Raw genomic sequence first — 26,443 nt, forward strand, 5'->3', positions numbered from 1 at the left:
CCTCTTACCTCAGCTTCTGGAGTGCTGGGACTAGTGTGTACCCCTATGCCTGGCTCAGTCTGTAAAATTCAAACAAGCCAACCACTTCTATCCATGGAAGTAAAGGGCACCTCACTCATGTGATCTACAAAGCTTGCCTTTCACAGCCACAGTTATTTAGTTTATCCTAAAGGAAAGACAACCCTGTGTGGCCATGCATGTATTTGGTATCTGTCTTTCGCAAGAGAGGAGTATATGATATTGATAGTTTGCTGTCACTCCCTATATGATGTGCACTGACAGAGCTCTGTCATCTCATACTACTTAGTAGGTAGAATACCTTCTTCACAAACAAGGTGAAGTGGGAGGTTATCATAATGCGAGTATGTGACATTTGGGAACTGGGTAGGGCTTGGCTCACCCAGCGGCCAAAGACCTTTCAGTTTCTGAGGACACTCACACAGACACAGGGAGAGTGACTTCGCAGAATAAGACACCATTAGGTTCAGAACTTCCCTGGTCCTCTGCTGTTTGGAGCATGCCTTGTGATCTAGATCCAAGCAAGTCTCAAGAATTTGAACTTATCCAGTGAAAAAGCTAATTCCACATTACTGTCTCCAAACACCTGTCTCTCCCACAGCAAAGCACACTCTAAGAGGTACGGTATTCTCCAGTCAGTTTTGTAATGGGAACTATAGGTTTTTTGGGGTACAGTGCTTATAATATGTATTTGATACAGAAACAACAACATAGAAAATCAATGAAAATATTAGTAAACTTCAACTAGAATCAGATTTGAGCTACTACCTTAAATGTTTTCAGCTTAATTAAAATAGCTGTGTTAGTAAACAAAGGTTAAGTTGATATTCTTAATTTGGCTTTAATATTTTCAATGTCAAAAGATATTTTTCTCTCATATACAACCTCAAAACTGCTATCAGTACATGGAATATTTTCTTTAAAGTGGCCAATTTTCCTGCATAATTTATTTAAAATAAGTTTAACTTTTTTTCTTTTACAAAGTGAGTAATGCAAGCTGGGTTGTGGAGCTATAAAGTCATTAAAAAAAATTACCCAGCAAAACTGCTATTTTTGGCTTTTAGTTCCTACTAATTTGCCAACTTGTTGCAAGTTATACTTATCAAGGGAACATGTTCTTTTTCCATCTTGTTTCATTCTGAGCCCTAAAATGCTGACAGAGATCATGAATGATATTTAATTTAATTAGCTAGCATTGGTATTGCTTGCTACATCTCCTAACTCTTAAAAAAAAGTCTCTAAAAATAAGCTTCCATTGATGCTAGCTTTTAAGTGACATAAATTGTATTCACAAGAGTGAAAAGTATTACTTATCTATAATACATCTGTTTATATGTCTAACTGGAATGCATTATCGCACAATCCTTAGTTTATATTACAAAGGGATGGATCTATAACAAGCTAGCAGGAACCACACATTCCTTTGAAATAATGGGAGACTTTGAGAGTATTTAAAATTTACAAAACATGAATTTTCAAAGAAAGCAATTTTATTTTACATACTCTCTGTGAAATTTGAGACACTAAAATTTAAACGTCCATAATATATGCTACACAGAAGGTTTCTAGTGAATATGATTTTGTTATTAAAATTAAACTATTTTAATCTATTTTACACAAAGACAGACTCCTTCCAAACAAGAGATAGATTTATGTAATGATTGTTATTTAATAGTTAAGAGTCTTTATTGGCCAGAATTCAAAGAAAACAGTTGTCAAGTTCAGATACAAAATTCCATGGAGGCAGAATTCTAAGGTTCCCCACTGGCCTGACTCTCAGTATTGTGTATGGACTGTACATTTGGTGGGTTTCACTCTGACTGGTTTATGGTCCATGATACAATAATGGCTGGAGATTATCCATATGGGCTTGACTTAACCATAAAGATGCTTTCCTTTGGCTGGTTACAGATGAGAAGGTCAGAGGCTTCAACTAGCTTATAGACCAAGGGCCACGTGGTAAGAAAAATTGTAGACAGTGTCCAGGAGCCAAGAGCAGGTTCTGGCTGCCAGCCAGCAAGTAAATGGGGGGTTCTTATCACTGTGAGGAACTAAATTCTGTTAACAAGAATGAGCTAGGGGACAGAATCAGTGAGTCAATCCGTGAGTGCCTTGATGTTGGCCATATGATGACCTGAGCAAAGAGACCAGCCACACCACCAAGTCTTCTGACCTATGAATTGAAGACATAACATGCTAAGCTAATGATAATTTGTTACACAAGAATATAAAACAGACACAAAGCATACAATTATATTTTATAGAAAATGCAAATAGGAAATTTATAATTCTTCACCATTCTTCATATGTAAGTAGGTAGAAAGGTAGGAGAGGACTTAGAGAATGGCTCGATGATTTCAAACTTTCTGTGCCCATACACTGACTATCCATTTTCATTTTATCATGGACTGATATTATGCAAATTACATTGAAATGAATCAGTGTGAAAGTGAAATTAAAAACAATTATACAAAAACCAAACCTATTATTAGATTCAGTAGGCATACATTAGTTTGTCAATTAGCAATAAGTATTAGTAAGCACTTATTCTCCATCTTTATACTTTACAAAGGTCACTAACTATCAATGGGCCAGTTCAGGGCTGCATTTTGAGTTGTGCTAGTTTCTATTACATCAAATTGGAAGCATTTTGAAATTGAAAATATAGCCTGTTCTACAGCCCTAGAAAGTAAAACCTTAGCCATGTGTGTGCTTTCAGTTGCATTTATATCAGAATATCCAGAGAACTGATATTTTGGTCTCAAACCACTTTAGAAATATTAAACTCTGAAAAGTAAATAAAAAAGAAAGAAAAAGTGATTTTATATGAGAAACAGAAGTGGAGTGAAAATACTATCAGAAAGCTAGATAATATCTAGAGAATCTAGAAAATAGCACTGATATGTAAAGCCATTAAAACAAATAAAATTTCTGCCCTAACCTGATCACTTTATGCTGATATGGATAGTCATGGCACCTTGATATTGCATAATTAAATTGTTCACTTTTGAAAACTTGCATATAGAGATTGGCATAATAGCTTAGTAAAGTACTTGACTTGAAAGCATGATGACCTCAGTTTGATCACCAGTACCCATGTGAAGTGCTGGGTGTGCCTGTAATCCCAACCCCAGGGAGATGGAGACAGTGGATCCCTGGAGCTCATAGGGCAACCAGCCTAGCCTAATTGGTGAATTTCTGGCCCATGAGAGATGCTGTCTCAAAAAGAGGTGGGTGGCTGGAAGAGTGACATCCAAGATTGTCCTTTGGCCTCTTCTTGCAAGTGTGTGCACTTCTGTACTCGCATGTGCACACACACCCCTACACACAAAGTGCACCTACACCCATATGTACAAATATCTACATATATTCACACCACACACATAAATAAAAATGTGTACAGTTAAGTGTATGATTTGATGTGTAGTGATGTGAGCATCACTACAATCAATCTCATGGAGACATTCATCAACTCATTTAGTTACCTTTTTCCTTTCTTCTGGCGTGAGAACATTGAGGAGCTACCATCTTAGTGTGTTTACCCATGTGGCCTAGTGGATTTCTAGATCTTTATCCTGTTCAACTGCATCTTTGTGCCTTTTGACCAAGATTTCTCCATTTTACCCTCTTCTCAGTGCTCATTAAACATCATTCTGCTCTCTGCTTCTCTGAGTTTGATTATTTTAGATTTCAAGTGTAAGTAAGATCATATAACTTGTCTGCTGTAACTTAACCAATTAATTAGCATGATGTCCTGCAGGCCCATTCCTACAAGTTGCAGAATTTCCTTCTAAAAATGGAATATGTTCCATTGCATGCATATATCATTTATTTACCCATGCATTCATTAATGGCTGTTTATATAGTTTTCATCATATGGCTGTGAACAATTCTGCAAAGAAAATAAAAGTATAAGCATATCTTCTATACTTTATCAGTTCCTTTGGCTATATAGCAAATATGAGATAGGTAGATCACAAGGTGTTTCTGTTGATTTATTTTGTATTGTTTTTTAGGAACCTCCATAGTGTCTTCCACAATGGACACATTAATCCCTACCAATGATATGCCAGGGTTTCCTGTGTGCACATCCTGACCAACATTTGCTACCTTTTGTTTTGACTTGCATTTCCCTAATTATTAATGAAGATAATCATTTTTTCAGAAACTGTTGGCCACTTTTAAGTTTTTTTGGGTGGAATTGGTGTTGAATTATTTAATTCCTTATATATTTTGAGTGTTATCCTTGAAATCAGTTAAATAGAAAGTAATTTTTTTGTCCTGGTGAGCTCATTTTCAATGTTTTAAATGTAAATGAATGATTGTCTGTTATGTTTATCATTCATGGTCAAAAAGTGTAAAGAAGGTCTGGAGTGATGACTCTCCAATTAAGGCACTTGCATGAAAAGCCTAACCATGTGAGTTCAATTGCCCAGTACTAATGTAAAGACAGATGCACAAGGTGGCACATGGGCCTGGAGTTTGTTTGCAGTGGCTAGAGGTCCTGGTGTACCCATTCTCTCTCTCTCCTTTTCTCTTTCATAAATAAATAAATAAATAATTTTTTATGGATATATTTTTTCCATTCGGTTTGCTGGTACAATGGCATATATGTTTTTCCTTTATCAGTTATGTACATATTCAGTTTTTAAGTAGCCATGTTGGTACCATTGTTAGCCTACTCCCTGTCCTCTCCCCTCCAAAGAGACCCTGTTCATTGGGGATTGTGGGTCATGCATTGTGGGGGTAGCCATCAATAATGGGGAAGAGGCAATGTCTCTGTGCATAATGTCCCAACTTGTGGATCTAATAATCTTTCTGCTCCCTCTTCTGCAAGTTTCCCTGAGCCATTCTGGGTTCATTTTTGGTCTACTTCAGTGATGAGGTGTTGGGAGCCTCTGTGTCTCAGGATATCTGGTTGGTAGGAGTTTAGTGTTCTCTGTGTCTATCTCCGTCACCCTTGTGCTCATACCAGGTTCACAAAGACAACAGCACTCTTGCTCATTTCCCCAACTACACTTGGTTTCAGATGGGGCCCTGGTGAGTAACAATGGGTTGATTCTCTCCTCAGGTTCTGTGTTCATCTGAAAAAGAGAAGCAGATTCTCCAACAGAGAGTGAAGTCAGCATGGGATAAATGGGATAACCATTGTTAGTTTATAAAGAATTTAATAGGTGTAGGCCCTCTGGTAGTCCAAGATTGGTGAGAGGTTGATATTGGGGAGCAAACTTAATTTTGGATATGGTTCTGGCTTGTTTCTCAGTTTCCAGCTATGGGTTCCATTTCACTGAGTGTATCCATTAGCCAATTCAAGAATAGTTGGTTTCCCATCAAGGCTGTGTGCCACTATTGCACTTGAGTGAGAATCTCTTCAGGTTGTTTAGTGCTGATAGCTTAGACAACAAGTTGCTTAGATAAATGTTGGCCATTTTCCCCCAGTTACTCATGTAACACCTTCTGTCACTAGACAAGCTGTCTGGGGACTGACTTCCAGATTCCAGCCAGGAATCTACATTTTCTGTATCAATAGCATATGGTGCCTTTGGTAGTAGGGTCATACCATTAACCTTTTATGGGTAATCAAGTGCTCTGACAGAAATTTGTCTACTTTTGAGAAACATTGAAGGTCACTGTGATCAACAGCTCATTGTGGATGTTAACCACATCCTGTTACTGGGAGTTACAGGCCAGTGCCAAAGGAAAAGAAGGAAGAAAAAGATAGGTAATATAAAAGAGAAAGAGAGAAAGGGACAGGGAAAGAAAGAGAAAGGGGAGAGAAACAGGAGAAGATTAAGGTTAGTCTTCATCATACCCTCTCTGGGGCCCTTTGATTCAGGTGTTCCCTCTAAGGACCTGATGAAGGTTCAACCTTTTATGTATTTTAGGATATAGGATTTTATGGTACCAGTTCCATTTGGGTCCAGTTTTGTGCCCCCTCCCCTTATGCTCTCCTCCTGCTCCACCCTCCCTATTGTCCGGTCCTCAAGATGCCTATTAGGTATGTCAGTGTCTTGGGCAGATCTAGGTTAGGAGCCACAGATGAGTGAAACCATGTGATGATTGTCTTTCTGTGTTTGGGTGAGTTTGCTGAGAATGATCTGTTCCAAGTTCTACCATTTTTCTTCAAATTTCATCATGTCATTTTTCCTTATTGCTGTGTAGAATTCTATTGTATAGATATGCCACATCTTGGTTATCCATTATTCTAATGGTGGACATCTGGGTTGGTTCTTAGCTATTATGAATTGATCTGCTGTAAACATAGTTGAATAAATCTCTCTGGACTGAGGCATGGAGCACTTATGGTAAATGCCTAGTAAGGGAATAACTGGGTCTGTTGGTAACTCTGTAGTCAACCTTTATAGGAGTATCCATATTGCTTTCCGTAGTGGTTGTACCATCTTACATTTCCACCAACAGTAAAAGAGCGTTCCTATTTCTCTACACCCGTGCCAGCATTTGTTTTTATTTGATTTTTTAATGTTTGCCATCCTTACTGTGATAAGGTGGAATATCATAGTTGTTTTAATTTGCATTTCCCTAATTGTTAGGTATGTTGAACATTTTCATAAGTGTGTGTTTGCCACTTGTATTTCTTTCTCTGAGAACTCCCTGCTCAGTTCTCTGCCACATTTTGTGAGTGGGTTGTTTGCAATTTCATTTTTTATTTCATTTTTTATTTTGTTATTCAAAAGTGTGTTGTTCAGTTTCCAGGAGCTGGTGGGATTCCTGGTGCATCTTTTGTTGTTAATTCTAGTAATACCACATTGTGATCTAATATCATGTGGGAAACTATTTTGATCTTCCTAAATATATGGAGGCAGGCTTTATGGCCCAGTATATGATCTATTTTAGAGAAGGTTCCATGGGCTGTTGAGAAGAATGTGTAGTCTGTGGATTTTGGGTAGAATGCTCTATAGATGTTTATTAGGTCTAATTGTTCTATGGTTTTGTTGAGCTCTCTCACTTCCCTGTTGATTTCCTGTTTGGATGATCTATCTATTGCTGATGGTGGAGTATTGAATTCCCTGACTATGATGGTGTTAGTGGTTATTTCTGTTTTGTTGTCAAGTAGGTTTTGTTTCATGAATTGTGGTACAACTGTGTTTGGTGCATAAAGACTGATGATTGTGATACCCTCTTGTTGGATCATTCTCTTGAAAAGTAAGAAGTGTCCTTCTTTTTTTTTAAAAAAAAAGATTTATCTTTATTTATTTATCAGAGGGGAATAGAGAAAAAGAGAGAGAGAGAGAATGGGTGCACAAGGGCCTCTAGCCACTGCAAATGAACTCCAGATACATATGCCACCTTGTTCATCTGGCTTATATGGGACCTGGAGAATTGAACCGGGGTCCTTAGGCTTTGCAGGCATGTGCCTTAACTGCTAAGCCATCTCTCCAGCCCAGAGGTGTCCTTCTTTGTCTTTTTAAATTACTTTTGATTATGTGTGGAGCATTCCCTGAGCTATTCTCCATGGGTTTGGCTTTGTGTTCATATAGTTGTAAAGCTTACTTTTATTGTGAAAATTTTTTCTTTTACCATCTATTATGAGGGATACTTTTGCTGGGTAGAGTAGTTTGGGTTGGAAGCCATAAGTTATTAGACTTTACAGTGCTCCAATTCAGGCCTTCTGGCTTTCATGGTTTACACTGAGAAGTCTGAAGTAATTCTGATGGGATTATCTTTATATGTAATGTGTTGCTTCTCTCTATCTGCTTTCTCTTTGTTATTGATGTTTAGAATCTTAATGATAACATGTCTTGGAGAATTTTCCTTTGATCCAGTCTGTTTGGAGTTCTGTTAGCTTCTTGTAACTTCATGGGACTTTCTTTTGAGAGGGTGGGAAAGTTTTCTTTGATAATTTTGTTGAATAAGTTCTCCATGCCTTTGGTCTGAATTTTCTTCCCTTTCTGGTGTTCCCATGATCCAAATGTTGGAATGTTAAAGGCTATCCCACAGTTCCCTCATGTTCCATTCACAAAAAATTTTGAACTTATTGAAACTTTTGGATCCATGAAATGTTTCTTCTGTTTTGTCTTCCAGTTCTGAGTTTCTATTCTCCACATGGCTGACTGTATCCTTAAAAGTTTCTATAGAGTTTTGGACCTGCTCAATTTGGTTTGTATTTTGTACTGCCTTTTTATGTATAGTTTCTATCCCTGTGTCAAGTTCCCTTTTCACACCATTTTCTAATTTTCTTAATGCTTTTTGGGATTCATATTTGCATTTATTTATGTCTTCATTGAGTTTAGCCAACTGATTATTGAGGTCTTCCTATTTTTACTCTTCTTCAGATCATTTAACTGTCTTTGGAATCCTTCCTGGTTCTTTTCTATTAGGTCTAATCTAGCAAGGACAGCATTTCATGCAATTATTGAACCATTGTTGATTTTCTGCAAGTTCTGCTAGTTGCTTGGGCAGGGTTGCTTTGCTTTTATCTTCATTTTGGGATTCGGATCCTATTGTCTCTTATGTGTTTTGATTAGAGACATTGACTGTGGGACTGGGTAACCTTTTGGATTTACTTGCATTTGATTTTTCATGTTATTCCTTTTGCACTGTGGTAGCCAATCACAGTGTAGGGATCTTATTTAATTTAGGCAGAAGCTGTAGTTTACCCTTGAAGTATCTTCAGTGATTATTCCCTTATATGTTTGTTTCTATTCAGCTTCTGATTGCAATGGGGCCTGTCTGCTCAGAGGGAAGGAGCCTGTGAGGCTCTGGTGTGGGCCTGAGGACCTGATGAAGGTGGTAGTGGTTGGGAAGTCAGTCCTGAGGAGGACACTGGTGGTGAGAAAACTGAAGGGGGGAAGGGAGAAGCTAGCCTGATGGTCTGGGTCTGAGTAGCTTGTGGGAAGTGCAAGAGGACCTGGTGGTGGCAAAGCCAAGAGAGGGAGGGAAGGGGAATGCTAGCCTGCTAACCTGGGTCCACTTCATGTGCAGGCAGTGCAGGAGGAATCTGGTGGTACAGCAGCTAGGATGGTGGCTGCTTGAGGGGATTGGGGGACTAGTGGGCTACCCTAGAGTGTGGGCATCAGCAGATTCCTTACTTTGTGGTCTACTAAGATCTGCAATCCCCTTCCTCTGAAACCCCAAGGAACCTCCAAGATCTTGCCTTTCCTTTCCTGCCAGATGAGGCATGGTTAGATAGATGTCATCTTGAAATAAAATATTAAAAAAAAATTGAAAAATGTGCAAAGAAAATTGGCTTAAAGATGACTTAAGTAGGAGCAACTAAAAGCATGAGCATGGTTGGTAGCACATTCACAGCATACATTTCAGAGGTTGATGGAAGTCATAGTCAGGAGAACTGCTGTCATGTGGAGAACTGTGGCAAGGATAGGTGCAGTGTTAATAGATATAGTTCCATATACCTAAAGGAAACATCAGATTTATTGGATCTAGACATTTCTTACCTATGATGCTATGATGATTTCACATGATGGCATGATTATTACATGTTTTCTTGCCTTAGTCCCTGATGTACCTTTAGGACTTATACAACATTCTTTTCTATTGGAACCAGATGTAATGACAGAATCTTTCTCAAAATATTATAATAATATTCATAATAGCCTATTGAGATTGACTCAAAATCAAATCATCAAGCATAATCTATAAATTTCTCAATTCTATCCTGCAAGTCTTCATACCCAGAAAAAGTAGCTAAGGGCTATGGGGCTTATGCTTCTAGTAATCGCTCTCTTTCTTTCTCTCTCTCTCTCTTTCTTTCTTTCTTTCTTTCTTTCTTTCTTTCTTTCTCTCTCTCTCTCTCTCTCTCTCTCTCTCTCTCTCTGTCTTTCTTTCTTTCTCTCTCTCTCTCTCTCTCTCTCTCTCTTTCTTTCTCTCTCTCTCTCTCTCTCTCTCTCTCTCTCTCTCTTTCTTTCTTTCTCTCTCTCTCTCTCTCTCTCTTTTGTTTTTTTGAGGCAGCGTCTCACTCTAGCTCAGGCTGACCTAAATTCACTGTGTATTCTCAAGGGGCCTCAAACTCATGGTGATCCTGCTACCTCTGCCTCCTGAGTACTGGGATTAAAGGCATGTGCTAGCACACCCAGCTAGCCATCTTTTATGCATAGAGTAAAAGTTCTATCCTGGGAGTGGCAGGCCAGGAGCACTGGGGTCCTGATTGTAATTTTCTAGTCTTGCTTACAGGGCAAAGGGTACACACTGGGGGGGCTTAGATGAGATGTATTATGTCATCCATACTCCACTTGACTCATACAAGATAGATCCCATGTTTTCTTTTGTAGATTGAATTGATTGCTATTTCATTCTCATTTGGGACTACAGGTGAGAGTGTGTGTAGGGGAAGCCCTTCAGAAAGAGAAACTAAAGATCTTAAGACATTCCCAGATTAAAATGTTTAAAAGACATCGTGCTAGACCAGCTACATATTGGAAGTCCCAAATCTTTGGTAAAGCCAAAGATTGTTGGTTAGATGTACTCAGAATCTCTGGCAATGGAGTTTACATTAAACAACTTCAGAGAGTACACATTTAGTGAAAATATTATTCCTAGAGACGTGTCAGTGTTTTATCTATCAACTAGAAAGCAGAGGTGGTCAAACATAATTCTATTGGAGTCAGTGCTTGGCTGGCACATTATTTCAGTTTTAGTCATGACTAAATGAGATTGGATAGAGTATAATTAAATTTTCAGATAAGGGAGTTGGTCAGGACCTTATATAACTGAACTAATACTAAAAACATGTTCACTGTTCTGTTTCTACTATAAGCGTAATGTGGGGGGGGGATAATAAAAAGCATTGCTACAAATGTGTTTAAACTGTTGGTAGAGCTGGACTTTGTCAAATATACATGATCGTATCTAGTAATGGGCCAAGATCTCATGAATACAGAAGGTATATTAGGGTTGATGTCACACAACTGGGTCATCATAGTGATGCCATCTTTCTAGGTACATGTGGTGGGCCATATGTTGGCTATTAAAAAGGAAGATATCTGCAAACCTAGTTGTACTTTGCAGCAGACTCCAAAACACATGCAGAAATCTCACAGGATTGAAAAAAGAAGTAGACAAGTCAACAAATGATCTCTGGATACTTTAAAATCACACTTTCAATAATGTGAAGAACAAGCAAGCTGATCAAACTATAAAGTAATGCTAACATATATCAACAGAACAACTTGTCTAACAATAAAAGATACATGCTTTACAGGTACCTGTTGAGCATACTTAAGGACAGACACTATACCAAAACATAAAACAAGCTTCAATAAAGTCAAAAGTATTGACATCCTATAATGTCTGGGTGTCTCAGGGTTCTGTAACAGCAAGGGAATGAAACTAGAAGTCAATAATGGGAGTGAATTTTAGAAATTAAAAAATATGTGTAAACTAATCAATACAGTCTTTGTTGAAGCAAGATGGAGTCACAAGAGAAGTTAGAACATACATTTCCCTGAGGACAAATGGAAACACAGTATACTGAATCTTATGTGATGCTGCCCAATATTGTTTGACAGAGAATCTATAGCCATAATTGCATCTATTTAAAAAGAAAAAAACTGGAAAAAAAGAATAAGCATAAAACAAGTTTAATAAAGGGAATAATGGAGGTTGGAGAAAATTAATGAAACACAGAATAGGAAATAGGAAACTGAATAAAATCAATGACACCTATAAGAGAAGAAAGATCAACTTTCGGTAATGTAAGACAGGAATTCATTGTTGAAAATTAAGAAATAAAAAGAATTATAAAGAATTCTGATGTTTGGGGAGATGGCTTGGTAGGTGAAAGCAGTTGCTGTATAAAGACTAGGACCTGTGGCTTTTTGTCAGGTGTGGCCATGCATACCTATAGCCGCAGTGCTTGGGGGGAGGTGTAGAGGCAAGAGAATTGCTGTGGCTCATTGGTCAGCCCTGGTGATTGAGAAACAGAAACTCCAGGTTCAATGACACAGTGTAGTGAAAGAAGGGGAAGACATCAACGTTTGTTTCTAGCCTCTGCTAGTATGTGCATACCATCTGTACATACAGTGCACATCTCACACTCACACACGCACACACACCCCAAGAAGCTATAAATAATTCTATACTAAAAAGCTTTAAAGTCGAAGAAAATCAGAAAGTATTTTAAGAAAAGAAATGTAGCAAGAGCAAACAAAAATATATGTTAAACTGAATTTCAGTAAAGTTAATTTTTATGCTTTAAAAGATGTCATAAAGGCAAAAACAGAATTCTTAGAAAATATTTTCAAATAATATATATAATAAGAAACCTATATGTAGAATGCATGAATCACTTTAAAAACTCCATAGCAAAAAAATGCAATCCAATTAAAGTCGACCCAGGTTTTATTCCCCAGTATGTATGTAAGTCAGATGCAGAAGGTGGTACATGCATCTGGAATTGGTTTGCAATGGCTAGAGACCCTGGTATACCCATTCTCTCCCTCTCTCTCTCTCTCTCTCTCTCTCTCTCTCTCCTTTCTCTCTCTCCTTTTCTCTCTGTCAAGTAAATAAAATAGGGAAGGAGAGATAGCTTAGAAGCTAAGGCACTTGTGTGCAAAAGTCTAAGGACCCATGTTCAATTCCCTAGTACCCATATAAGCCAGATTCACATGGTGGTTCATGTGTCTGGAGTTAGTTTGCAGTGGTTAGAGGCCCTGACATGCCCATTTTCTCTCTTTTTATCTGCCTCCTCTTCTTCTCTCTCTCTCAAAAAAGTAAATAAAAATAATAAAAATAAAAATTTTTAAGAAATTAGTCAAAGCCGGGTGTGGTGCCGCATGCCTTTAATCCCAGCACTTGGGAGGCAGAGGTAGGAGGATCACCATGAGTTTGAGGCACCCTGAGACTACAGAGTGAATTCCAGGTCAGCCTGGACTACAGTGAGACTCTACCTCAAAAAATAAACAAACAACAAAAAAAACCCAAAAGTCAAAACCAATGTGAAGTACCAATAAGATGGCAGTGATCAGAAGAGTGACTAGTGCTTAGGAGAATGTGGAGAAGCTGGAGCATTCAAAACTGCTGATGTGACTGTAAATGACACATCTACTTTTAAAAGCAGCCTAGTAGGTCCTAAAGGTTAAATATAGAGTCACCTTAATATCCGGCAATTGCATTCATGTACAAAGGCATGTTTGTTTGTTCAATGTTATCATCAAGACCTAGTAACTCCATTCCTAGGTATATGCCCAAGAGAAATAGAAACATGCATTCACACAGAACTGGTGTGGTAAGAATGTTCATTAACAGTGTTATTCATTATAGTAGAAGTGTGAACAGCTCATATGTTTGCCAACTAATGAATAAATAAATAGAAAGTTGTATATCCATACAATGAAATTTTATTTGGCCATAAGCAGTAATACAGTGCTGGGTGTAGTGGCACACACCTTTAAGACCAGCACTTGAAAGGCTGAGGTAGGAGAATTACTGTGAGTTCCAGGCCAGCCTGGGGTTACAGTGAGTTCCAGATCAGCCTAGGCTTGAGTGAGGCCCTACCTCAAAAACAAACGAACAGACAAAAAAAACATGATACATTGATATATGTTACAACATGGATGAACCCTTAAGACATTTTGTGGAGTGAAAGTAACCAGTTATAAAAAGCATCTGTTTTATTATTTCTTTCATATTTGTTGAGATTGAAAGTAGATTACTAATATCTTAGGGTGGGGGTCAGGAGGTGGAATGGAGTGTGACTTAAATGTGTATGTAATGGATAATCTTTATTGTCAACCTGAGAGGATTTAGAATCACTATGGAAACCCACTTCTGGGTATGTTTGTAGGGTATTTCCAGGAAAAAAGAAAAAAAACACCCTGCAAATGTGAGCAGTACCATCCAGTGGGCTAGGATCCTTGAGTGAATAAAAAGGAAGAAAGAAGGCGGGACGCTGGCATACTTATTTCTCTGATTATGGATGCAATACAACCAGTTGCCTCTCACTCCTGCCACCAAGACTTTCCTGCGGTGATGCACTGTGCCTCCAGATTGTTAGCCCAGACAAACCCTTCCTTACTGAACCTGCTTTGTCAGGTATTTTATCACAGCAGTGAGAAAAATAACTAAAACAGTGTATAAGAGTTTTGAGTGGGAATAATGATAATGTTCTAAAATTGGATTGTGATAAAGATGTCAGTACAAATATATTTTTGAAAAAAAGTCAATGAAATGTAAACTTAAAATAGACAACTGGAATTTAGGTGAAATCTATAGCAACAAGGCTTTAACAAAGTAAGACAAGTGTTTTTTGAGCTTCTTAGCTAAGTGGTTCTTAGTGATAGGACTAGTCTGGAAAAGGGAAAGATCTAGAAAAGATAAACAGAGTTGAGTTAGTGGAGTGCTCTTCAGTGGCCTCGTTACACTTCAGCAAGAATGAGAGAACTATTATTTAATCATTTATCAGTCCTTCATTCATCATTTCCATATATATATATATGGAATATATATATTCTTTCATCCAACATTTGTTAAGTGGCTGTCATGTGGAAATACCATGCTTAGGGAAGGAATTTGTACCTTGAAACAATCCTTCCTAGTTCTCTTCCATTGGGATTTGCCACATTACAGAATTTGAGATCTCGAGCACTTTGGGACTCTTGTCACTGCCAAATACCCCACTTGATAGGTGGTCAAGAATCACATGAATGGCTATTTACAGGTCCATTGTGACCAAGGAAAGCTGCTTTCAGATTTTAGCTTGCAGAGCAACACATTTGAATTTCATGTCAACATTTATCAAGCTTGTCACTTGGGCAAATGGATCCATAGTGGAAACCATCCAGGTGATTGGTCAAGTGGGCTTGTTACTTACTTGGAGGCCAGCTCTGTTGATGAAAATCACTGTTATTTCCTTTAAGTTTGTGAATGGAGGGACGTGTGTGTGTGTGTGTGTGTGTGTGTGTGTGTGTGTGTGTGTGTTGAAAAAAGGGACATTTGATTTCTTCTTAGTCACATTCTATACAGTCATTAGTGAAAGAAGAATGTGAAAATTGGTTTAAAGTGCATTAGTTCATCTGACTTTTCCAATGGCAGCTACGGTTTAAGTGTATAGGGATGAAGATGACTGTGGTATTTGTTCACATAGTAGATTGAAGCCACATGTCACTTGTATTTATTTGTTGAATTGCATTGCCCAAAATAGACACTTCTCATTTATTTTGGCTTGTTGTTCCTTCTGGTTCAGCATCTAAACCCTCAGTAAAAGGTCAAAGGAATATTTAATTCCTCATCCTCTGTGCAGTGGCATGGAACTACCATGCTTTTTTTTTTTAGAAAGATGTTTTAAGTAAATGACATTTACTTGATATTTTTTCCATTATGCATGTAATTTGTGCTCATTACAGAAATCTTAGGGAAAATTCAGAGGTACTAAAAGGAAACCATAAATCAACTAGAATTCCACACTCTAGGTGAGCATTTTGTTGACTCAAGCCTTTAAAAAATATTTATATATTTATTTGTGTGTGTGTGTGTGTGTGTGTGTGTGTGTGTGTGTGTGTGTATGGACACTCCAGTGTCTCTTGCTGCTGCAAATGAATGCCTGTCCAACTACAAATGGGTGTCTAGGGAATTAAATCTGGGCTATCAGGCTTTACAAGCAAGTACCTTTAACTGCTGAAGCATCTCTCCAGTATCTCAAGTCCTTTTTTTAAAGTACTGTGAATACATACAGATACATATATACATATACATATGTATATAGAGTGTGTATAATTCTTTTGAGGTAAGGTCCCACTCTAGCCCAGGCTGACCTGGAACTCACTTTGTAGTCCCAGTCTGGCCTTGAACTCACAGTGATCCACCTATCTCTGCCTCCCTTGAGTGGTGGGAGTAAAGATGTGTCCCAACCATACCTGGCAAAAATTTAAAAAAAATTTGTATTCCATAATTTCCCTTAGCAATAATAACAAAAACCATTCCCTGTCTGTGTGTGTTCTTCAGAAATCCAGGTTGAATGGCTGCCTAGAGTCCTCATGTGTGTTTATGTGTGCAATCACACTACTTGAAGACCGTTGGTTTCAGTCCATGTTTTTATACTATAAATAACCTTGACGTGGACACCTGGTAGTTCTTTTACTACAGAAGCTGACAATGCTAGAATTTTGTTTTACCAAACTTCTCTGTAGTCATAAATCATATCAGCCACAGTGCATTCAGGAGCTAGTGCTGAAGGAAGTGAAAAGAACCTGTTTCTTTACAAGTATTTCTTCAATGGCTAGAGTTCTCCATAAGGAAATTCTGAATTAATTCATATTTTTCTTCTTAGCCAGAATCTACCTCTGTTTCTTTTTCAAATAAAGACTCTGATATAACATACTCATCGTCCTATTTCACTAATCTCAGGGCTATAGGTTGTGCTGCTTTTATGGTGTATGAAGAAAAGTGGTGTAAAGTGGAACATGTAATAGGATTAAAAAGGAGAAAGCTATTCTTCAAACATGTTTAAAACTTAAAATTATTTTAATAATTTAAATGAAATTAAATAATTTAAACAAACTATATACATGTCATGCTTGCTTCAGGGTGCTTCTCAGTGAAAAAATTTATTCCAAAATTTTAAATAAATTGGAAAGCGAAAGAAGTTAAAAACTGAGTTAGAATAATAGGCTATTTATATTAAATTTTGTGCACAAAATGTGCATTATAAAGCTATACACATTAGTCAGAAGTATATAGTAGTTTGTGCCTAACTGCATTTGTTGAATGTAGTCCTTTGATGAAAAACAACTCTCTGTTAATTACTCCTGGACAATGGATGCTAATCTGAAGTCCTTTGGACAAACAGGAACATATACTTAAACTAAAATTAGCAAAAAATGAAAAATAAAAGAAGTGCACAAGGTCCCACTTAATACACTTCATATATATATATATATATATATATATATATATATATATATATACATATATATATATATATATATATATATATACACATACATACATACATACATAATCATAGATGAACATGGATATCACCATTCTACTTAAATCCTGGCATATGCTTGATTGTGTTGTGGGAAAGAATAGCTTTCAAATATCAGTGACTTGAAAAATAAATGTTCATATCTTACTCTCATTCACATACATGTCCTGTAATGGTTTGTTGGGACCTTCCTTCACTCCTGAGTCATCACTCAAGACCCACATGCTGGGACATCCACTCTTTAGGACATTCACAGTCATTGTGGAGAGAAGAAATAGTGTTTTCTAGTGGTATCTGACTGCTATACCAGGACATATTTCAGGGAGGGAAAAGAGCAACAGGAGGGAATTATTGCTTAAATACTCTATTATTTGGTGTCTTTGTGTCCTTACTTTCTGCCCACCAATGTTGCAAATGGGAGAAGTCAATCCTAGTCTTTCCTTACTAGCAGAAAGCTCTGCCAATAACTACTTCTACTATCCTGTAATAGTTGGAGAAAAATTATATCATTTTATTAAATTTATTTTTTACTAATCATGAACTGTATTGTATGAACAAATCACATGTTGAGCATATACCCCTAGCATTCCCTCTTCCCAGCCCCTAGTCAGCTGAAGGCCTCCTCAGTGAGGTTATTGATATTCACCATGGGGTTATAAATGCATCAGTCTCTGTGAAGGTATGGAGGGCAAAGCCTCAGGGTACTCATTCCCATCCTGTGGCTCTTACATATGTCCCCCTCTTCTGCAATATTTCTTGAGCCTTGGTGGGTATGTTATAAGGCTACTTTAGTTTAGATCATATTCCTAAACTGATCAGAAACTAGATAAACAGGTATCAGTGGGAGTGACAGCTTTTGTAGCTACAGGACTCATAAAATTGACATAAATTCAGAAACAGGTGGTAGACAGTAGTTACAGGAATAAAAGCCTTAGCAACTTAGCATCAGAACACAAACCCTGGCGTAATCTTCTGGGCTGACCCTTGAGGGTGAATCACTGTTGAAATGCAGGTGAAACATGGGCTGTGTTTGAAATAGTGATCTGATGGATGGGATCTACACTAGCTGACACCACATTCTTACTGTAAAAAAAAAATATGTGTCTTTTGGAGAACAGATATTTACTACTATTTAATGGTAGTGACAGTGGAGCTAAAATAACATTTCTGCCATGATAAAACCATATGGTAAAAAACAAGTACTGGCACTCTGAAGAAAATGCAAAATAGTAAACTAAGGGTCTAATTATTTATATTCTGTAAATTTAGGGCCATGAGCAAACTGAAGGTGAATCACATATTTGGCTCCAAGAATCTGGAAATAGCTGAATGTAAATTGAACAACAGAACAAAATCTGCAATTCAGAGTCTAGGAGACAAATATATACCAGATACTTAAGAGACATGTAGTCAACATTACAGCTGAGACCAGAGAAAAGGTCCTACTATATGCAGATCTCTCTCATACACACACACACACACACACACACACACACACACACACACACACACACACACACAACAGCATCATATAATGGACAGTACCCATAGCAAGAATTATGCTGAGTTATTTCACTTAATGCTCTTCAATACACTCCACTGTTCCAAACACCATTTAATTAAGATAAGTAGAACTTATTTAGTAAGATAAGTAGGGTGACCATATAATTTATCATTCAAATAATGGGATGCTTTTGAGAGTAGCAGTAGTAAAAGTAGATGCTTATTAAGCGTTTACACATAGACCAAAGGTAATAAACCATGACAGGCCACCCTGATTATCATCAATGCAAACACACAAAATTATTTTTGTAGCCAGAAGGTCTAGAGGTTCCCCTGTTGTAATTCCTCTGCAGTATGCCTAAGTGTTCAAGTTCCTGTGGAGCCACAGAGCATGTAGCTATCTCAGAGATCCGGAATCAATGTGATCTTAAAGTAGGAATGCTTTTTTCTCATTGACTCCAAAGTTTCCTCTTTTCCATTATTCTTCCATATAATCTGGCCTCAATCAGGGTTACTCTGGGAGCATCAGACATTTTTAATAACTCAGAATGTTTAGTCCTGTTTTTTACCTACTTCGTTTCTGCATATCTTTTACATTATTTGTTATGCAACCCCATTAACAAATTTAAATTAAATGACAGGAAATGAAGAAACACTGTAGACTAAATTATACTGTTATATTTTGCAAAATTTTCAAGGAGGTTTTGGACATAATGTCTGGCACTTGGATAGGTCAAAAGTACAACAGTTGTAAGGGTCTTGCTATATATTTTTGAATTGCATTTTAATATATATACTTACTTATTTATTTGCAAGGAGAGAGAGAGAATGGGTGGTGCAGGGCCTCTACCACTGCAAGTGAATTCCAGACACATGTGTCACCATGTGCATCTGGCTTATGTTCTGGGGAATCAAACCTGGGTCCTTAGGTTTTGCAGGCTAGTGCCTTAACCACTAAGCCATATCTCCAGCCCCCCTTATATTATTTATTTAGAGAAGAGAGAGACTAAAGAAGGGGGGTTGAGACACACACACACACACACACACACACACACACACACACACACACACACACAAGGACCTCTAGCCAATGCAAATGAACTCCAGATGCGTGTGCTACTTTGCATCTGGCTTTAGGTAAGTATTAGGGAGCTGAACCCTAGATCTTTAGGCTTTGCAAGCAAGTGCCTTAACCACTGAGCAATCTCTCCAGGCCCCCTGCCTTGTTTTGGGGTTCACTCTTGCCTTGTTACATGGATCATTTCCCTAAGCCCTTTACTTGTCTTCCTATTCTCCTTATGCAAATGTGGCAGTGAAGTGGGCCTTCAGGCTTGGGCTCCCATGCTTTGCTTTCCACATGCACATGCACCTTCTCAGAAGGGTTCTTTGTGAAGAAGTCTCTCCAGCCAGGCGACAGGGAGATTCCCATCTGGAGTCTTCCAGCTAGCTTTCCCCCTGGATCCCTATTCTCTATAAAATAAACCTCATAATTCATAATTTACCTGGTGGCTCAGAGTATGTTTTTTCAATTCATTGTTAATATGGATAAGCACCCAAAAGTTGCTGTCCATAGTCCTCGTATTCCCTTTAGTTTTATGGAATTTAATCCCATCCTAGGTCCAATATCCTGGACCAGTAGGGAAAAATGTATCTAATTTTGATTTTTTGAAATGTTGAATTTTGGACCAGCTTTTCAAGTCATTAAAATTAAAATTAATTCAAATTAAGAAAAAATTCTTTCTAAAAATTTAACTTTATTCATATTTATAATGTAGTTCAGTATATTCCACAAGATAGAAAATTATTACTCTTTGGATAAACAGATATTCCAGTTTGAATGATCCCTTATATTGATTGTATTCTTATGTGTTCTTGATCTTTTAAAGAAAATTTTGTGGTTTCTTTACTGAATACCATGTTAGTCAAAAATATTTTACATGTTACAGCTTCTTTATGCTTTTAATTCATGATGCTGTGCCCTCTCCTCCCCCAAATTTTGTTGACTGCTTTCACTTGCCCAATTTCCATGGATTTTAGAGTTACTTTATTTAGAAAGGCAGTTTAGAATGTAACACAGTGATAAAATTACAATGGCAATTATAATTACCTCAGATGTATTTGTTGAGAAACAATAGATTTTCTTTTTGAAAAAGAAAATTGGGCTTAAGCTTTGAGAGTGTCTTAACCTGGAAGATTTTAAAGAATCAAGACACACTACACTGTGAACAATTTTACTCTAATTGCAAGAATAGCCAAAGTAGGAGTAATACACTTTGTAGATTGCCTCATAGTCTTTATGCTCTTTGCAGACTTTCACATGGGGCTGAGACATGTGGAAGAAGTAGGAGTAGAAAGTGGGGTTTGGGGCAGCATGATATGGGAAGTGGAACTCTACAATAGTTCTGTTGGGGTGGGGCCTGTCAGGAGACGAGTCTAACACTAAACTATGTTGGAAAATGTTATTGAAAATTTTATGTTTAGCATGGTCCCAGGCTTAGTCTTTCTTTCTTTTTTTCTTCTTAAGTGTAGTGATCAATATCAACCATGATAGACATAGAATTTTGAGAAAGGTGACGTCAACCTGGATTTAGGAGGGCCTACCAACACAAACACACCAAAAAGCTGGCCCCTGGGGTCCTCTAGAGAGCGAGAAGAGTCCACACTCCAGGCTGGAGCGAGCGTGGGGCAGGGCAGCAGCATGCTTTTGCCAAGATGCACAAACCAAGATAGAATTTCTTCTGAATTTTCAGGACATTTGAACTAAAACATGGAGAGACCTGGGCTGTGTGCAATGTCAGGTGTGAGGCATGAGATCTTTTAATTCAAGATTAGCCATGTGATCCAGAACTATACATGGGATGGGCAATCTAGGAAATATGAATGATGAGAAATGTGTCTCAAGTCAGTTTTATTGACCTAGAGTATTGCAGAACATTATTCTGTTTGCAGCCTCATGTACTCTTGATGGTAGGGAGGCCAAACTATAAAGAAAGACCCTGTACTTTCCTTGGAATGTCTGGTTGCAAAGAAAAATTAACTTCTTTGTATAGAATTTCTCCCCAAGTAACTTCTGAGAAAAGGAAATGCCTCACCTTACCAGTTTTCTATCAAGGAAACTGAGAAAGAACTGTCATTGGGAAGTAACTTTAGTTATTTTATTTTTTAAACTATTTATTCATAATTTTGTTTATTTGAGAGGGAGAAAGAGAGAGAGAGAGAGAGAGAGAGAGAGAGAGAAAGAGAGAGAGAGAGAGATAGAGAGAATAGGTCTGCCAGAACATTCAGCCATTACAAACGAACTCCAGACTCATACGCCACCTTTTGCATCTGGCTTATGTGGGTCTTAGGGAATTAAACCTGGGTCCTTTCATTTTGCAGGCAAATGCCTTAAATTCTAAGTCATCTCTCCAGCACTAGTTATTTTATTTAACAATTATTTATGTTTTACTAAACTATTTAAATGTTTTTATAAATGTAGTATGCTTTACAAAACCTTTATGCTCCAATTCTGTCTTTCTACTCTCCATGGGATCAGTTTAATGAACTGAGCAATGAGGATCTTGGCTCTAGATGCAATTCTCCATTGCTACAGGAGGGACTTTGGACAGGTCATTGAGCTGTGTAGACCTACATGTCTTCAATTTGGAAACAAAGATTATTGGACTAAATCTTTAAAGTTACTACCACTATTCTATTACCTTTAAATGTTTAATTTTATATATGTCTATACAGGTAGAAAGAAGAGTTATCAGAATTCATGCATAAAACAAAATGTATGCTCCCAATTCTATAGAATCTACTTATTATTAAGTAATATTCCAGTTAATTTATGCTTATCATATTTCAGTCGTTTTGATCTTTCACCAGCTATTTAAATGCAGAACTGTGTGACACTGAACCTTTGAGACATCAGCCCAGTCAGTGCTGGAGCATGTGATCGTGTGTGCAGATGAATATTTGTCCTTAGGAAGCAAATCATCATCTTCAGCCGAGGAAGTGACAGATTCTTCAACAACAGTGGCTTTAACTCATGACCAGCTCAAAAGTATTAGCATAGTAACCAACTAACATAAATACCTTCAACTGATCTATCTCTGTCATCACAGCTTTCTTTCTTCCTTGCTCTGATGCAGAATGGTTCAGATCTTTCTAGAAAACCTCTTCCAAATCTAAAAGAATAATGTGATATACATCTTCACCTTCACTTTCATCTCAAATGCCCTCTGTTTGTTACATAATATTATTTTGTAAAACAAGACTTATCTAGAATATGGAAAAGAAGCAAGACATAGAGAAAAGCCAGGGGCTGGGGAAAATGGCTCAGTTGGAAAAGTGCTTTCCATGCAAGCATGAAAACCCAAGTTCAGATTCCATAGCACCCATTTAAAAAAAAAAAAAAAAAACCTCAGGGCTGGATTGATGGTTTAGCAGTTAAGGTGCTTGACTACAAAGCCTAAGTCCCAGGTTCGATTCCTCAGGACCTATGTAAACCAGATGCAGAAGGTAGCACATGCATTTGGAGTTCATTTGCAGTGACTGGAGGCCCTGGTGCCCCCATTCTCTCTCTTGCTCCCTCCCCAGTCCCCCTCTCTTAAATAAATGAATAAAAATAAAATATTTAAAATAAAAAATGCTGAGCTCAGTGATGCTTGCCTATAATCCCATCATTGGAGTGGCAGAGGTAGGAGTATCCCTAGGGTTTGCTGGCTAGGTAATCTAGCCAGATCTGTGCACTCTAGATTCAGTGAGAGACTCTGTCTCAAAAATTAAGATGGAGCCAGGCATGTTGGCGCACGCCTTTAATCTGAGCACTTGGGAGGCAGAGGTAGGATGATCGCTGTGAGTTCAAGGTCACCCTGGGACTACATAGTGAATTACAGGTCAGCCTGTGTTACCTGAAAAAAAATCAAAAGAAAATTAAGATGGAGAGAGATTAAAGAAGATACTTGATGTTAATCTCTGGTATCCCATACATATACCCATGAACACACACATGCTCACATATATGAACATGCCTATACACATATGCACACAACACACACACACACACACACACTCTCTCTCTCTCTCTCTCTCTTTCTTTCTCTCTCTCTCTCTCACATGCCACAAAAGCTGAAACTTTTTGACATATTTTTGTATATGAGGTAGGAAAAGGTATTACAGGACTTGAAGGACATTTTTTGTCTAACTAGATAGGTTGCAGCAGAAAAGGTGGCATATAGAACTTTATTTTTTCTATTGTCTTTGGAACTCCAAGTCTTTCTATTGCAATTGAAGAGATATATTATCTTTATAAATGGTCATGACTAGAATTCTTCTTTTAGTTACATTTGGGATCTAACAGAGTTAAGAATAGAATTTGGATGATCTGGTACGAGTCACAGATGTTGCAAACAATTTACAGTAAAAGGAAAGGTAAATAATGAGATACAGTCATTCCCATGAGAATGAATAATATTAAAACATCTAGGGAGCTGAGGAGTTAGCTTAGCTGATAGAATGCTTTTCACACAAGTGTGAAAACCTGAATTCAGATCCCCAGAAACCATGTAAATGCTGGCCAAGATGGTGAGTATCTGTAATCCCAGCAGTTGGGAGGCAGAGGCAAGCAGATCCCTGGGGACAAACTTCTATAATAGTAAAACTGGAGAGTTCTGGGTTAAATGGGAAACCCTATTTCAATAAATAAGGTGGAGAGAGAGAGAGAAGCACTTAACATTGACCTCTGACCTCCATATGCACACACATGCATATATAGTTGCACACACATGTGTGTTCATATACATACTCATATTCATACAACAGTCATACATACTACTTATATGCACATGTGTGTTCATGCTTGCATGCATGCACTCATGCACATGCACACACATACACACACACACACACACACACACACACACACACACACACATACATGCACACATCTCATAATACCAAGTATTTGCAAGTATGAAGCAACTAGAACTCTCCTACATTCCTGTGGGACAAGAGAATGATGTCACTTTGGAAACTAGCTTGAAATTTTGTCATAAAGTCAAATATACATTTACCATATACTGTAGCCAGCTACAGGTTTCTGGTATGAACATCCAAACAAGAAAGAGTTTATGGGAGGAAGGCATTTATTTGAAGTTTACAGATCCAGGGGAAGTTCCCCAATGACAGAAGAGGCTGGCCCCCTTTCACAGATCCAAGCAGAGAGAAACCACTGCCAGGTATCAGCACAAGCAAGCACAAAGGGGCAGCAAACAGCAAAGAATCAGACAGAGCTCAGACTACTCTGCATATCTTTAGGTTAAAATTCAGATAGATATACTGCCACACACACCTTAGGGCTGAATGCTAGGATCTGCCCCCAGTGACACCTCTTTCAACCAGGTGGCTAGAAATCCAGGTTACACTCTTAAATAAAACACTTGAGTCTATGGGAGGGGAGTATTCATTCAAACTACCAGACCGTATTATGTAGCAGTTGTAGCAACTTAGTAAGAATCATGTCTACACAACAATTTCCTTGAATTAACTTGGCTCATAAAAGCCTCAAATGACAAACAACCTAAGTGGTCAACAGCAGGGGAGCAATTAATGAATTATTATATCTCTAAATAATGGAATCCTGATTAGCAGTAAGACAAATAAACTACCAATTTGAGCAGTAGTGAATCTTAGGAACTATATGCTGAACACCTGAAGCCAGATATGAAAAAATGCAATTGTACTGAGACAGAGCAGTGGACCCAGCCTTCCCTAAGGGTATTTGGCTAGAGTTAGACGTTTCTAAGAATGTTAATTTCATGTTATAAGTATGGTTTAATTTTTTTTTTCCTTTAAGGAACAAAACTACCAGGAGTGGGTAGATCTCTCACATGATGCCCCAGCTTAACGAAGACTAAAGAAAAAAGAAAAAAAAAAAAAACATAATGGGATCTAATTGTGACAGAGGGCTGGAGAGATTGCTTAGTGGTTAAGGCATGTGCCTCCAAAGCCTAAGGACTGGAGTTGCATTCCCCAGTGTCCCTGGAAAGCCAGATGCACAGGTGGCACATGCCTCTGGAGTTTGTTTTCAGTGGCTAGAGGCCCTGGAATGTTGATTCTCTCTCACTCTCTGCCTCTTTCTCTCTCTCACTCTCTCTTTCAAATGAATAAATCAATAATATTTAAATTGTTACAGAAAGTTATAGAACTGCTGATAGCTCAAGGCAACATTTGTCTATGGGTAATAAACATTAGGACTCACAATGAAACCCCCATCAAAATGTGCCTTCACTGGATACCCACACTGCTTTCCAGACCACTATCAATCATCATAACAAAGGGACGTGAGGGGGTGGCTCTTTTAAATTTTCTAGTACCTACATAAAACCAGATGCACAATGTGGCACATGTATCTGGAATTTATTTGCTGTGGCTAGAGGCCCTGGTGTGCCCACACACTCTATCTCACATACATTCTCCTCTCTGTCCTTGCAAATAAGTAAATAAAATATATTTTTTTAAATCTCATGAATTATTTTCATATCAGAGTTGATGATACTGCAATCTATTTGATTTATGAAATTACTAGGATTACATCCCCACCAATCTCTTGAATTAAACAACGATACCCTAAAACCACACTGATCTGGAGATTGGTGCTTTGTTGTCTCCCAAGGGCTACTATTACTAATACAATTTACTTCTTCTACAAGAGCTCTGCAGAAGTGAAAAGCACAGAAGCTTGAAAAGGTACAAGAAGAGTGAATCCCAAACAATGAGCACATCAATGGTTAAAGAGCTCTAAAAATATTTATAAATATTTTTTTGGCCAAACTATACTATTTAAATGTTAAGTACCTGGGTTATTACTTAAAATTCCATAATATTTTCCTCCGTCTCTATTTACCTTCCTCCTTTCCTTCCCATAATATTTATTTAGCATTTTCAGCCTCAGAAATAAAAGTTCCAGATGTCAGAAATACAGTGGTGACAGGCTGTGGTTGTAGGACATTGAGAAGTCAAGCTGGAACTCAGATG

The sequence above is a fragment of the Jaculus jaculus genome, chromosome 2, assembly GCF_020740685.1.
Source record: "Jaculus jaculus isolate mJacJac1 chromosome 2, mJacJac1.mat.Y.cur, whole genome shotgun sequence".
Taxonomy (NCBI): Eukaryota; Metazoa; Chordata; class Mammalia; order Rodentia; family Dipodidae; genus Jaculus; species Jaculus jaculus.